This window comes from Orbicella franksi, chromosome 3, assembly GCF_964199315.1.
Source record: "Orbicella franksi chromosome 3, jaOrbFran1.1, whole genome shotgun sequence".
NCBI classification, from domain to species: domain Eukaryota; kingdom Metazoa; phylum Cnidaria; class Anthozoa; order Scleractinia; family Merulinidae; genus Orbicella; species Orbicella franksi.
The window spans coordinates 22,960,001-22,976,510 of NC_138147.1; the positions used below are offsets into that span (position 1 = coordinate 22,960,001).

Genomic DNA, 16,510 nt, shown 5'->3' on the forward strand with positions numbered 1-16,510 from the left:
GTAAAAAGTTACGCAGTTGTGGGAAATATTCCTTGTCATAAGGGAAATGAATGAGCCTGTGATGGCAATTTGAGGCAAAGCTTTTGACAAATAATTATACCAATCGAGTTGTGCATGTCTTAAAAGTTTTTTCTAAATAGTTTCGTTCATATAAGTTAAAAATAATCTATATTTTTGGTCACGTTCTATAGTAAACAGTCGTTGCTATGGCCGTTGCCACGCGAAAAAACTTATACCACTGTGTACTTTCCTTAAATTTCACACTCATCTGGAAGGAAATTCGGCAAGATCGTTTCAAAATGCTTTTGATAAGTCCTCAAGAGTCTTAAGTCTTGTATTTTCAAGAAATTGAATTTTTCATGAACATCGCCATATTTTAGGGTACCATACCCCCTCAAAGTGGACATTTTGAGTGTTTGTAGGGTCTTTGGGTTTGCACTAGTCTGTCACAGAACAAATTGCAAATGGCAAATGCCATGCCAAATTTACCATATATTATTTTAAGTAAAACAAAGCTCTCTTGTGATTTATGACTATCACGTGATTGCTATACTGCTCCCCACTGAGTTATTGCGTGATGAATATAAAATTCCTCAATATTTCATAAAATGAAGGGAAATTTAGCCCTTTGTCTAGGAATATCATTGCTGGAGACGCTTAATGACCTTGTGAGGCAAATAAGGCACCCATTATGACCTGATTTACCATTGCAGGCTCATTCGTTTCCCTTATGAAAAGGAACATTTCCTACAACTACGGAAGCTTTTTACAAAATAGATGAAAAAATTTGGTCAGGTTTAGGGGTACGTTTAGGGTAAGGGTTACCTCACTTAGTGTTAGGGTTAGCTTTTAGGGTTAGGCTTAGGGCAAGGGCTAGAGTTAGGGTTAGGGTTAGGGTTAGGGCTAGGGCGAGGGCTAGGGCTAGGGTTAGAGCGAGGGTTAGGGTTAGGGTTAGGTTTTAGGGTTAAGCTTAGGGTTAGGGTTAGGGTCAGCATATCAGTTGAGAAATAGAAATATATATTTGTTTTAAAGGAAAAAATAAAGGCACTTGACGTTTTTTTCGGTAAGTAGCAATAAAAAATGTTTGCTTTAGTTAAGAACTGGCAGCTGGAAGCTATTGACGTCATTTAAGGTAGCCAAACATAGGATTTTACACTTCGAGAACGAAACAGTTCTCTTTGTTTATAAATTCGTTAGAAAAACTACAGGCATAAGCTGCTGGGTGCTTGAACGCGATAACAAGTCTTCATTCCACTAATAAAGTGATAAATATATGAACATTTAGCCTAAAAAGCTACACCCGAAGTAGTTTCACATTGTTGAGCAACACCAATAGAGTTAACGCTCCATTGCCTGGTCACGTGACTAGTTATTATTTCAAAACTTTGTACCCTGTTTGAGCGAAAAAAACAACTGATAGTGAGTAAGACTAGTAATTTTTTAATTTTCTTTTACAAAGACCTTTTTATAGCGTGTTTTAAATTTTGCCTATTCTGCATTAAATCCGTGCAATGTTAGGTAATAGGTCACGTGACAATATTAAAGTATTCATAAAATCTTTTAAATACGGGTTAGTTGATGTTGTATCATATTATCAACATTTCCTTTACCTAAGCAACACGTTGACAGCAAATTGGCGTAAAAGTTGTTTTGCAAACTGGCTTATTTAGAAAAATGTGTTTTGTGACGTCATGAGCACGAAACGTGCCATCCGACACTGAACATCACTTTAAACCCTTGATATGATAAAATATAACTTATTCTTTCCAAAACACCTAGCACAGTAGTTTTCTTTTTTGATAAAATGGGCTTTTGGAAACATTTATGTTCTCTGCTGGGGGTCTTGGAATGGCCTCAAACACCAGTTTCTGTACGTTTGTGCAAACTTATCTGCCAGAAAGATGGTTCAGAATAAGAATTTCACTCTGGAACTGATTTTGAGGCACTGTTTAAGCACAATGAACTATAGAAACTCACATTTAAACAACCAAAAGGTGAACCAAATAAGGCAGAAAAAGTGATGATCCGGATTTCCAAGTCCAGTCCACATTCTCAAGTCCTAGAATTACTATAGTCCAGTAGCGTTAATTCTAATCATCAACCCGGCTACCTTGGTTTAAAATTTGTTCGTTATTTTGTCTTTTCCTTGTTTTCTCCATGGGCAGAAAACCCTTCTTCGGCTATTTTCAACTTTGAGAAACCTAGAGAATTTCGAAGTTCAGAATTTTGCTACGTTGAAAATCACCTCGCCAACGAGTTCGTGTAGGTCGCTATTTTGCATTGTTTGTGATAATTATCTCAATCCCGGGCAAAGCTTTTAGAGAGAGCAATTCAAGGGGTCATTCGTTTCCTCAAATATGCTATAGTCTTGACTTTGCTTGTTCTGGTTCCTGGCTAACAGCAGCCTTTATTTTCACATACATCTTGCAATGCATTATGGGTAACTATACTGTTGTGACACGGAATGCACCTTCCCGCCAAGTCAAGACATATTATAAGTCTAAAACCAGGTCAAAACATTCATACTTTCATAGGCCCGGTACCTACTACTTGTCATGTAACTCGCCAAAATACCTTTTTTGTGCCCTTGAAGTGACCTGCTTTTACACCTGCTCTGTTTTGGCCTGACACAGTCGCAAACCAAGTTTCCATCTTTTAGCGCATAACAGCACTCTTGGAATCGCCAACTGCCGCAAACATTCAGTTCTTCGAATGCTGCAAGTCAAGTTACCGATCGCCAGACTCAAATGATGTCCTTTGACCGCCAAAACAGCTATTTAGAAGACATTCTGTCACTTACACGTTAATAAGCTTTCGATACGTGGCATAATGGAACTTCTTCAATCGATATATTGACATCGAGACTACTTCGTCATGTGTGTCTATTTCTCAGACCCAGTCTGCTCAGGTGAGACCGGGGGGGGGGGGAACGCGGCTCATCGTCGTAAAGTCAGTAAAAGTAAAGCAATGGTTCCAAGCAAAGGTCCACTTTAGCCATTTCGTCACGCGAACTTTAGTTGTATATGTTGTTACCACTACTTCACTTAAAGTATTCGTTTAATATCACCTCAAACTAAGTTTTCCAGCGTTTTTTCCCAACACGCCGATAGGTGTCTACCTCTGATGTTGTGGAATCAGGAATTCAGGGCAGGTTGCTCTTCAAAGATCACTATTTTCGTTGATTTAATAAGTTGTTTTGAATGTAATGCATTTTCGCTCTACTTTTCCCTTACATTCAAAACAATATATCGAACTTTAAAATACATTTAAGAAGGAAGGCTCCGATCAAGTGCTATGGAAATACGAGGAAAGAACGGGTAATACAGATTGATGGAACACAAAATGATTACATATTCGAGAGCGATAATCAGTCAGTGGCAAAGGCTCGATGTAACTGACCTGTTGTAACAGGCGGCTTACCTTGAAATCGAATTGTCCAGCTTGACCAACCTTTATGACCGTGAAGTTGACTCTGACTGTGGCTCCAGCATTTATTACCACCTTTCCACTCGGTACCAGGCTCCTGAGAGAGTAGATTGGACTTTCCTCTTTTAGAATGACTTTCACATTTCTACTGAAAAGCCTTATTTCATTGCTGCTTGAATGTGATGTCGCACTGACCCGCATCGTCTCTTCTAGAAGCTGTTTTCTTTTAGCTTGTAATTCAAGCTTGAGCAAGGTTGTCTCACTGTGGTTAAGGTAGACTGGATTCGGTGTAAACTGAGTGGAGATGACAGATGAAGGTGATGACTACAAAGCAATATTTCAGTAATCAGCAACCTGATGATGAATTAAAGGATGGTTTCACGGATTGGCGCATGTCCAAGCTGTAACATTTGATTCTACTGTTTATGAAACAGTCAAAAGCGACCTGATGAGTTTTGCGGGATTTTCCCATTAGAATTCCTTTTGGATGTACCGACTCCCAAGCACGACTCAATTTCATTGCTTATGAGCTAATCAGATGCGAGTAGAACGAGTGTATCTAATTGTCGAGGGTCGAGAGTCGAGGGTTAAATGTCGAGAGTCGAGGGTAACTTAAAAAAATATGTAAAGATAAAGTGAGAAATAAAATAAGAATAAAAATATAGTATATATAAAATAAATTACTGAAGAGATCAAGACAGAATTTTCTTTCGCCAGCTTTTCTTTTTTTTCAGTAAAGCGTTTGGTGACACGGCCAAATGACTTCCAGCTCCTTTAGTCTTGGGATTTTGTGCAAAAAATGACGCAAGTAACCCTAAGAAGAAACGAAAACCACTTCAGCACTTGAAAGGCGTTAAATCACTTCGGTATACACAGCAATAGTTTCAAACTCCGTTCAAACATGTGTTTAAATATGATAAAAAAGCTCTATAAATAACCGGTAAAAGAGCACTAATTTACTCTTGCTGTCTCGCACGCGATACATGGCATCACATGAGCGCGCGCTTAAATAAAGGGCATGCGTAATTCAATTGATTCTCGTCCAAGGTTGTAAAAGCTAGTCTTTGATCAAGGATTGCTCGAAAACCTACCGTACAACCCATGATGAAATTTTCACATTTGATTTGTAGGGGTGAATCGCAATCGGTGGGGTCATTCGGGTAGATTTTGAGAAAAACGTGATTTAACCTACTAGTGCTCAGTCTCTCCTTAGGTACTCGGTCGTTCATTTTGGCCATAGAATGATAAAAGACTTAAACAAATAGTAAATAGAGAAAAGAAAAATATCTTGGAACATTTATGAAAAGAGTTAGAAGTTGGGCTGCTGTAATCCATCAAAACTGTAGTAAGCCACCTTAAGGTAGCCGAACACAGTTTTCGCGCGCGCTCTTGCCAATGCAATTCAGCGCGCGCACAAGGATTGGAAAAAACAAACATGGTGTCAATACAGCGATGATTTTATTTGCTCAATGCCCGCACTACCTGTACTATTTTTCTTTATAATTGAACACAGTGTATTTATGGTTTTATTCTTTTAATACAAAGGTATGTTAGAAAAGTAACGATGTAAAGAACATATAAAGAACCCAGCAATTCTCAGCTTTTTCTTTGTTGCCAAAAGAACCCAGTTAAACGCAGCGCATGCGTAGTAAGTCAAAAAAGTGCGATTGAATGGCTTTCTCGGAAATACGCTTTCTCGAGAACCACTTATTAGAATTTCACGAAATTTGGCACGAAAATACTTTAGGAGATAAGCAACTGGAGTATTGAAAAAAATTTGATCTTTAACAAAGGAAATTCTAGATATTCCAGTGAACCTTCAGTAAGGGATAATTAAAGATCTCTCCGTTAAATTATTATTAAAATAGTGTTAACTTGTGAGCATCGTTGCAAGCTTGTTGCATGCAAATTATAAAGAAAATCTAATGAATAGATTTTCTGCAGATAAACAAAACCGATTTTAAAGGCCTGTTTATATTTATTCATGTTGCCATGGCAAGAGCACTTACGTCAGCTTAACTATAAAAAAAACCGACGTTTTTGTTGTTGACTTGCTTGCTGCCATTTTTGGCGGCCAAAGGATCAAGGGCTTTAGAGAAAAAGGTGAATGAAACACAGGTATCAAAAGCTGTGTTCAGCCACTTAAATCAGGGTTTGAACAAGCCGGCCCAGAGGAGCTGCGCTTTTTGGCTTGGCTAAATCTATATATTATGTTCCAAGTTTAAAAAGGACTCGACAATAACGTAAATTCAAAAGCACACTTAAAAGAGTTTTGTACGCCTCATTGGCCGTTTTTTTGCTATACCCAAATTGGTAGGAAGGCCACGCTCGGATCGCTTGCTTTGCCGAATTTATTCTTATGCGCGCTGATATTTTTGACCCGAAAAGGACGTCTGTTAACAAGCTAAGGAGTCGCCTTTGTATTTTGGTCTTACCACATGGAAGCTTGAGCTTCTGATGAACTGTTATACTTCTTTAACCAATCCTGTTAGACATATTCTAATACTCAATTTACCGCCAATGCAAACAAAATATCGGCAAAACGTTTGAAAATTTGACATTTCTCAGGGGTCGTTATTCTGTATCTTCCTTTTGTCGTTATTGTCTGAAAATGAACCACTTCCTGTTTAGAATTGTTGTCTTGTTTTACTAAGTGGTCTCTACTTTAAAGTACTTTTCCATATTTACGTACAAAACAAAGTCATAAAATGCGACAAGAAATCAAAAGAGGTAGAGTGGTCGAGTAGAGACTGCGAGATTTAAAAACTCATGATTATAATGCACGACTCTTCTTAACTAAGGGATCACAAGCTATACATATATACACCAACTTTCATCATTGGGAAGTTGGGTGTTAGAAACTCACCTTAAAATAAAATGTTCCAGCCAAGCCATTATTAGTCACCGTAAATCTCAGCACAACCTTAACTCCGTACTGGATGATGAGCATTGGTTTAGGATCTAAATCAGCTGTAATGTTCACTTCAAGTGAAGGTTTTGGCCGATCTTCTTTTCTTGCCTGCACAATCACGCCCATTTGCAATACGCGTGTGTCTTGGGTGTTTATTTCTTTTTCCAGGGTTGTTGCTTCAACTACAAGCCTTGTCTCATTAGACTCAGTCTCTCTATTACCGATCAGGACAACTTCACATCTCACCACTTCTCTGTGATCCATCTTAATGTTTAGAGGAGTCACGTAACCAATGTAATACTTGTTCTCAAATAATTGTAAAGCAAACGAGCCTTGAGTTCCTAAATTTGTGATGTTAAATTCAAGCTTGGACGTTTCTCCCACGATGACATTCAATTTGGAGTATTTGGTGTCAGTTCGTATGTTTATAACTTGTGTTACTGCGCTTAATTCACAAACACCCGTGTTACCGAGTTGATCAACTGCGACAATGCTGGCGGTAGGATGGCAACATGTTGAAGTGTAGACCGCTGCTGTGGATTTGTTGGATATTCCTGCTTGAAAGGGAACAACTATTGGCAAAAAGTAAACATCCATCTCTTCAGTAAAGCGCACAAAGATATAAGGCCTGTCCATTATTCTTCAGTAAAACAAGTTTTTTTTTTTACACAGGAGAGGTTTTTAACAGTTATCGTCAGTAATATCGTAACTCAGTCTTAAAATCTACTTTAAATGAACGCGCTCATAATCATGAAGCAATATACCTGATGTACCATACAAAATATACCTCTGTACCAGCTATACCTGTCAACTCTCATGCGTCAGGCTTGCCTCTCACGCTCACTGACCTACAGACCAGTTTCTGACGCCTATGGTCTATTACATGCAGCCTTATAACCCTAACTGACACACTTTAAAAAAGTTTCTCAACCCAAACCAATGAAAGAAAAGTCCATATAAATGACGGTGGTTCCCCCAGTTTGACGATTTTGGAAAGGAAAACTACGAGTAGACCCATGGGATTTGGACCTGAAAATCTTCGGAATGTCTTTGGACATTGTGGAAAAAAATCTCATGCCTTTTACGCGGAAAAAGTTGGCAAACATGAACCGCTACTTACGAAGAGAAAATGCGGAAATAGAAACATTGATGTCAGGATACCGACTAAAGATTTGGCATTTGGATGATTATGTTTCCTTCAGGGATTTTGGCCCGTTAAAACTTTATCATTCATACCAGTTAACTTTCCAAGCTTGGAGTTCTTTGCTGTAATTCTTAATAGCCCTTTTCCTAGGTCAAGAACGTTTGTGTACGCTGTCCACGTCATATTTGAACACGTGGATAGATTGAACACGGCATCGCACGTTGCTGATTGATTATTAACTTGGCATCTTGGCGGAGAGTTGTCGTCTTCCTAAAACGAAACAAAACAAGGAAAGCCTTCCTTTTTTGCTACTTAATCTGCAAATCTTGAGCACAGCGGGCTGATATAACGTATTCCGCTGATTGGTAACTCCACTCTTTCTCATATTATAGTCTGCCTACACTGTATAATAATGAATCCATATAATGTATAGTGTATTCGTAAAGGACTAGAATTGATTGAGGCCTTACACTTTCTTAAACGATGAGACGTTATCTTATTTTTGATCAAACGTGATGTAACGATGATAATGGCTGTGGTTTACATGAGGCCGTTTTAATGGCGAAAATACAAGTTAATAATAATAATAATAATAATAATAATAATAAGAAGAATAAGAATGTTGTTTTCTTCGTCCTTTTATCCGCTGGCTAAAGAACAACTTGTTGTCCCCACAAGTCCCACAACAGATCGCTAAAGAAAAGGAGCAGAGCACAAATATCTCTCGATCGTACAATGTAACTGTCATCTCTGTCAAAACTCTCTCTACTTTCAAAGAGTTTAGTAAGTCCTCTTGTATTGCAAATTGCTCCTTATTCAAAGTTTCAATATGCTGATGTAGTAATATTAATAGTATTCAGTAGTAGTGTAAATGACTTTGAAAATGTTTGTTGGTTGCGCACGAATAGAGTGCCTCAACTCGGTTGCAGGGTGGAGGGTAGATTAGATTTTACGTGAACATACAACAGTTTGGCAAATCCTACCTTGTTAAACTAAAAATTAAACTCCGCATAGCAGGCAGAGTTATAAGGCTTGTGCATTTTTTGCCATTTGCGGTGTTACTGTGATTTGATATAAATTTATTTCCGTGATAGACATGATACGCTAGTACTGATTAGGTCTGTTAACTACGTCAACGTTGACAACACTGAATTTGCCTCTTTTTCACCCCTAGTGGTCTCATACTCACCTTTGTTGTGACGCTAACATAAAACACCATGTAGTTGGATAGCTTGCCGCTGGATGTCACTGTTGCATATAGTGTAACAGTACTTGTTTCTCCAGAACTGGCATTAGCTGGCGCCCTCATTACCAGTGAGAATTGAGCAGTGTCATTTTCGGCAACGAAGAGGTAATTAGGTACCAATGACTTAATAAATCCAAGGTCGTCCATTGCTTTCAATGTTAAGTTCTGGGAGATGCCCACATTTTTAATTTTTAAAGGTATGTTGGCAGTAATGCCAGGGAAAATTCTTCCTGAGTAGTTGACCGACCGATAGTCAAACTGAACTTCTCCTATTTGGATTTCTGTCGGTTTTACTCTCCGTATAATTTTATCGTCGGTTGTTTTCCCAGTCAATTGAAAGCGGAATCTTTCAGAAGAGGGAGTAAAAAGAACAAAGTAAGAACCGCTGTGAATTCCTTGGCCTCTTTCGACTGAAAACGATTCCATCGCTGCACCATTCGAGTTCAAAAGTGAGAGTGAAATGACCTCCGTTATGAACTCTGGTTTGGTGAAGGCCAAGTTTAGGAGCAGCGTTTGACCTGTGAAATGAATTCAACTGTTACGGGTACGTGAAACTACAACGATTACGTGTAGACTGCTGGTGTCTCCGTTTTAAAACAATGACAGAAACTGCTAAAAAAAAATTGGTCATACAAGCGAAGGCTTATCCATTTTTCAGTAACCTTGTGACTCAAGAAATAGTGAGGGTCCACAGTGCCTGAGATATGTATGGCACCAAGTAGCTTCTAACTATAGGGTAGGCAACTACATAGAAAAAAAAAATCGTAACATCACTCTAAATAAAATCGTTCCTCCGCCTTTGTCCCATGCATAAAACGATCTCGATTACGTCATAAGTTTAACACAGTATGTAACTGACAATATTTGTGAGGTTGAGAATCCCGTTACCTTAAACAGGACTTCCGAGTAAGCGCTTGCTTTCACGAGTCTCCAGATTTTCAACTGACGAAAGCTGATAGGTGAAGTCCAGTGTACTCCGTCCAGTGACCTGAAGACTGTAGGGTCCAGTGCATCGCACGCTTATCACTAGCGGTTCACTCTTAAAATTCCCGACTTCAGTCACGTGGATGTAATCAAACTGACTGTAAACCTTAGCTGTAAAGGGCTGGTTTTCTGGAAAAGGCGAGTGAATTGAATAAATTTCGGATCGCGACATGGGTTACTTAAACGTGTACATGTCGGTTGATAGTTTTGTACCAGTGGACAACTGAAAAACAATTCAGAGCAAAGGGGGGTTCGATTTGTCAGTCGCGTGTTTTATTGAAGGTAATCGAAACACCGTTGGCCTTTAAGTTCTGTTTGTTTGGGTTTATTTTAAACCTCACAAGAAGTACCGTTTGTTCTGGAAATTTTCTGACCAGGCAACCTTGACTCTAACATTGAAAAATAAATAAATATCTTAAAATCCGCAGTAGGTTGTTGTAGGTTGCTTAAGTTTGCCGGAAGCTGATAATTGACCTAAAACGTGTCGTTAATATGTTTAAATTGTTTTGTACATCAAAGGTGCTTACTAATAGTTAAGGACTGTTCACAGAGTAATAAAACCATACAATGTAGCAATGAATGATTAAGTATTAGTATATGCAGATTTTGTCACTGATTTTCAAAGTACTAAATTTGTTTTAACCGAACATGTCAGACATTACCGGTTGGATTTAGCAAGGTTATGCTAGGATCAGCTTCTGCAGATAACACTATCAAAATATCCTCCAGAGTATTATCCACGTCAATTGAAAACTGACTGTCTTGGGCCTTTTCCTTAGCATCGCTCTTCACGTGCAACAAAATGACCTGAAAAATACAATTTTGATTTCTGACTTTTAAGAGAGTGACACCGCGCATGCATTCATTGGATTCGCGAACAGTCTGAAGATTAAACGAAGTTACGGCGGGACAAAACATTCTCTTCGTGTTTTTGTTTTATAAGCACGGGTGAAAGTTTAGGAAGACTCGATAGAGCTGTGGAAATGCTCTTTCTCACAGCTGCTCTTGTTTTCCCACATCTCCACTTGTGCTTCTACTAAACAATTAGATTATGAGCTCGAGATTTCTATTTAAACAGTAGAGTGTTTCTGTCGAGGAACTATCGGCTGATAGTTGCCCGCGGAAATTTGATGTTCTTAAAACAAATATTTGCCCTCGAAGCTTCGCTTCTCGGGCAAATATGCTGGTTTTAAGGACATCAAATTTCCAAGGGGCAACTATCAGACCGATAGTTCCGAGACATAAACACCCTATTGTCTTTATTGTTCATCAATAAATTTTCTTCCGCTTGCCAGTTCAAAAATCATATTGAATTATTTTCAACTTTTTTAGAGGAAAGCCGTGAACGCCAAATGTAAAATTTGAAAAAGAAAACGAACAAAAACCCTCTAAATACAAATTCATTTGTTTATTTTCTATAAGCCCCATTGTTTACAGAACTGTTTTCGCGGACGAGTACTATCATAACGAGCCAGGCGTTCTTAGCAACCAAAAAACAGACCTGGGATCCCGTGGAGATGTAGAACTTTTAGTCCTACATCTCCACGGGATATCCAGTGGCTTACAACATTCCAGTGTAATCATATCCCTGTCGGTGATCGTTTATGTTCCACAAAACGCGTCAAGTTTTGCACGAATGTGTCATAATCCTAAAGTGTGAAATTATATTTACTGTGAGACAATTCCATCGTGTCAGAAAGATACAAAACATTTTAATAGTCGGCGATTCGGGAAATCGCGCGACTGACGTGAAGAATTTGGATTAAAAGAAAAAATAACGTTGAAACAATGTGTTTTCTAGGTTGGGGCGCAAACGCCAGTTTAAAACTTAGACTTTTTGATACATTTCTTACTCTTGTAAAGCTACGGAGCACGTATAGATGAAACGTTTTCGCTAATCTCAGTTATCACTGTTATTCAGTAAGCGAAGTGACTATGCCCAGCAGCCTAGAAATGTCCGAGAGTCAGAAATGTTCTCAGATTTTCCGCGGAAAACCTAATTGAAACCTGCCTAGGGTATTCTCTGTATACATGTTTGTTGCTTAGCGATTCCAAAAAATAATCTGAATTTTCTAGTATTCAAATTCGAAGATCATGTGCACCGACACTTTGAAAATCAGTTAATGTTATGGGCAGTCAGGAAATTATCTCAAAAATTATGACAAAGCTCTCAAAAGCGATAGAAATCTCGAGTACATGATGTAATTCTTTACGAAAAATGCCGAGCGATTCTGGAAACAGCACGACGGAAAAATCACTCTCACGATTTTGTTACATATCCCGAAGCGCTCAACAACTGTATTGCATGGACTTCAGCCTGGGTGAACCAGAAAGGATATGTAACATGTTCCTATAATGCCACGCACGACAGAAAAAATAACTATGACGATTTTGTTACATATCCCGAAGCACTCAGCAACTGTATTGCATGGACTTCAGCCTGGATGAACCAGAAAGGATATGTAACATGTGTCTGTTATGTCACGCACGACGGAAAAATAACTATGGCAATTTTGTTACATATCCCGAAGCACTCAGCAACTGTACTGCATGGACTTCAGCCTGGGTGAACCAGAAAAGGATAAGTAACAGATTCCTATAATGTCACGTACAACAGAAAAATCAATATCGTGATTTTGTTACATATCCCGAAGCACTCAGCAACTGTATTGCATGGACTTCAGCCTGGGTGAACCAGAAAAGGATATGTAACATGTTCCTATAATGTCACGCACGACGGAAAAAATAACTATGGCGATTTTGTTACATATCCCGAAGCACTCAGCAACTGTATTGCATGGACTTCAGCCTGGATGAACCAGAAAGGATATGTAACATGTTCCTATAATGTCACGCACGACGGAAAAATAACTGTGGCGATTTTGTTACATATCCCGAAGCACTCAGCAACTGTATTGCATGGACTTCAGCCTGGATGTACCAGAAAGGATATGTAACATGTGTCTGTTATGTCACGCACGACGGAAAAATAACTATGGCAATTTTGTTACATATCCCGAAGCACTCAGCAACTGTATTGCATGGACTTCAGCCTGGGTGAACCAGAAAGGATATGTAACATGTTCCTATAATGTCACGCACGACGGAAAAAATAACTATGGCGATTTTGTTACATATCCCGAAGCACTCAGCAACTGTATTGCATGGACTTCAGCCTGGATGAACCAGAAAGGATATGTAACATGTTCCTATAATGTCACGCACGACGGAAAAATAACTGTGGCGATTTTGTTACATATCCCGAAGCACTCAGCAACTGTATTGCATGGACTTCAGCCTGGATGAACCAGAAAGGATATGTAACACGTTCCTATAATTTCACGCACAACGGAAAAATACATATGGCGATTTTGTTACATATCCCGAAGCACTCAGCAACTGTATTGCATGGACTTCAGCCTGGATGAACCAGAAAGGATATGTAACATGTTCCTATAATGTCACGCACGACGGAAAAAATAACTATGACGATTTTGTTACATATCCCGAAGCGCTCAGCAACGGTATTGCATGGACTTCAGCCTGGGTGAACCAGAAAAGGATATGTAACATTTTCCTATAATGTCACGCACGACGGAAAAATAACTATGACGATTTTGTTACGTATCCCGAAGCGCTCAGCAACTGTATTGAATGGACTTCAGCCTGGGTGAACCAGAAAAGGATATGTAAGATGTTCCTATAATGTCATGCACGACGGAAAAATAACCATGACGATTTTGTTACATATCCCGAAGCGCTCAGCAACTGTATTGCATGGACTTCAGCCTGGGGGAACCAGAAAAGGATAAGTAACAGATTCCTATAATGTCACGTACGACGGAAAAATCAATATCACGATTTTGTTACATATCCCGAAGCACTCAGCAACTGTATTGCATGGAATTCAGCCTGGGTGAACCAGAAAAGGATATGTAACATTTTCCTATAATGTCACGCACGACGGAAAAACAACTATGACGATTTTGTTACATATCATGAAGCTCTCAGCAACTGTATTGCATGGACTTCAGCTTGGATGAACCAGAAAAAGGATATGTCACATGTTCGTATGATATGAACGAGCGAGGGAAAAATGACGATTTTGTTGTTGTTTTTGTTTCCTATAGTGTCACGCATTACTGAAAAATTATGTGGTTTTTGTAAAATATCCTGTAGCACTCGGTAACGTAGAAATACTGCGAGGACGTTTGCGTGGGAAAACCAGAGCGGATTTATAATATGTGGCTACATGGTGATTTTACTATATATCTGGATTCGTCTTTCAGAAAACTGGTGTACCATGGACTTCAGTTTAGGGTCTAACCCACGAATGAAAATAGTGATTTAACATTTTAGTAGCTATCTAGTCCCCATTCAATCTAAAAGCATGACAATGGGTGTAAGTTATGATACAAATAAAATATTAATCGGAAGACTTAACTTGGTGCGTTTGACTTGTTGAGTTTTGAAGCTGTTGTCTTGATTCGATGCTCTGGGAGGTTGGTCACGGGCAGCGCAACCTGAAAACACTTTCTGGTTCTCTCCGTCGTTTTTGGGTGAATGAATTCATGCCGTAAATCAATCGTGGCTGGCGGTTTCGTTTGGTTTTCAACAGCTGTTTTATGGTTTAAGCGCAAACCAATCCAAATGTATAGTCAGGGCACCTCCTTTGTTTCCCTTCCCGCTGAAAAGAAAACTCACGCGCCTTCTTTAACTCCTCAAGGCAGATTCGATTGGAAACTGGCTCAATTTCACACAAATGCGTCAGAGAGACACCATATCTTCTAACTCAGAGGCACATCTCGTTTTGTGTCCGTTTTGAACGACCGATGACGGGTTCATTCGTAGTCGAAGTCTTTTTTTTTATATATGACCGCGCAATATTCCCGCGTTATGAAAATTTATTATAAAATATCAATTATGTGGCCAGATCATATCTGAAAATAACCAGGTTACTTTTGTACACAATTACTCTCTCTGAAAGCAATTATCGCTAACCACAATAGAACCGCAAAAGTCTTGCGATGACAGCAACCTAACAGATAAATGACATCACCCCATAGCAACCGGACCTGGCGAATTTTTGAGCTTCCGGTTAGCTCTGGCTCGTGATGTATCCGGGCATTTTCCTCGGACGGGCACTATGGGCTGATAGTGTCTCTCCGCGGATGAACACTATCGCGTCACGTAATCAATTTAAATCAATAAGAATCGGAGAAAATTTAGTGGTGAACTATAACGCGTGATAATTGACCAGGGCGCGGCCCGAGTCAACTATCACGCATAGAAATCCAGAGCGAATAATCTAATTGTTTTAGTATAAATCTACTAGTCGTTACAAACTTTATCTAAATCCTCTTCACAGACACCTCGAAAACGCCAAGAAGCGGCCATTATTTTGTTATCTATCACAGAATGGATAGTGGATAGCGTAGCCAATCAGAGAACGGCATTCGTGATAGAACGCTACTAGATTTATTCTAAAACCAGGAGCCATAATCGGGGACGGAGACCGTAAGTCTTGGGATAGCAGGGAATAAGGCAGGGACTAAGAACCAGGGCGCTTATATGTAGTTTTATGCTCTGAGCCAACGGAAAAGGTGGGTTTTTCAGGGTCGAAAACAAGACTTCAATCTCGCGCTGGGAATGAATAATAAGATCTGCTCGCGCTAGTTGTAAGCTTACGCGTATGTTTTTGCGTTTGTTCTGACTTAAGAATATAGCAAGAAAACTCTCTACTCTTGTATCGAGTTAATAAGTGAGTTTCTCGGACAATGGTTAATCATAACCAACACCTACTTTGATGGTTTCTTATTGTTTCTGCTTGTTTGGCCGTGTGAGTTTGCAAAAGTTTTTGAAAGGAAAGTCTGACGCGTACAATTAGCTCATTTGAATAGTGCAGCTCGTGCATTTTCAAGTCCGAGTCGGTGTTTTCAATTGTCACCAAATCTTGACAAAGATTTCTTTCGTTATCTTTTGCGCTGAGATGCTGCAACAAATTTCACGAACGCAAAAAAGGCTACTGACATCATGTGTGTTTCTTCAACATAAGCATAGTGAAGTTTTACACTGCGAAAATGAAAATAGACAAGGAGGTTTGATATTTTAAACTCGATCAACAAAATCGAAATCGTTATTCGCTGTTGACTAAAGAAAGCGTCATCGTAACTTTGCTGATTATTTCTGCTTTATTCGCATATTTTCAGCTTAGCTTTTAATATGTTCTCAAACATTTATCAATCTTAAACATATTTAAAAACTATAGAGTTATTGTTTGATTTCGATGTACGTTTTCACACGAAAGTGCGGCGGAAGGACAATTTATCATGTTTACTGACTGTACAAAACACGCATCGGCGGGCGCTCTCATTCATCGACAACAGAGAATTTACTGGATTTTTACACGAATAAAACTGAGCAGTATCTACGGACGTAAAGTTATTGGGCCTTGATGAAACATCAAGCGTTGCTTACAATTCAGGCGAAACTCAAACTAGCAATTATTTTGTTTTTCTTTTCGATCGCGATAGACTGGCAAATTCCTCGCAAGCGTGTGGCAAGAGGAGCTAGGAAACTATGAGGTCCTGAAGCTCTGCTATATCTAAATATATCCAGCTAGTTTTTTGCTGTGTAATGGAAAAGCTGTTAATCTTCAACATATTTGAAATTTAAAGTGGAGTAATGTACAGCTCATACAAAAGAAGCATCCGTCGGAACACAACTTGGTAAGCGATATATATCTTAGCTTAAAACGGAACATACCTAAATTCGACACTGTCTTACTTCACTCAAACTG

General features: G+C 39.1%; 1 protein-coding gene and 1 pseudogene across 2 annotated transcripts in view; one reads left to right on the forward strand and one right to left on the reverse strand.

Annotated features, from left to right (window-relative positions):
• The window catches only part of LOC145482722 (ATP-dependent DNA helicase Q1-like), a 361,760-nt gene that overhangs the window by 337,842 nt on the left and 7,408 nt on the right, over positions 1-16,510 (forward strand). The gene's annotated exons all lie outside the window — the stretch shown is intronic.
• The window catches only part of LOC145482658 (von Willebrand factor A domain-containing protein 7-like), an 82,281-nt pseudogene that overhangs the window by 19,549 nt on the left and 46,222 nt on the right, over positions 1-16,510 (reverse strand). The window contains exons 5-10 of the transcript XR_014048791.1: positions 10,374-10,518; positions 9,616-9,840; positions 8,671-9,245; positions 7,574-7,751; positions 6,293-6,909; positions 3,421-3,750 (exon numbers count right to left, since the gene is read on the reverse strand). The product of XR_014048791.1 is annotated as a von Willebrand factor A domain-containing protein 7-like (transcript). The remainder of the gene's footprint in view (positions 1-3,420; positions 3,751-6,292; positions 6,910-7,573; positions 7,752-8,670; positions 9,246-9,615; positions 9,841-10,373; positions 10,519-16,510) is intronic.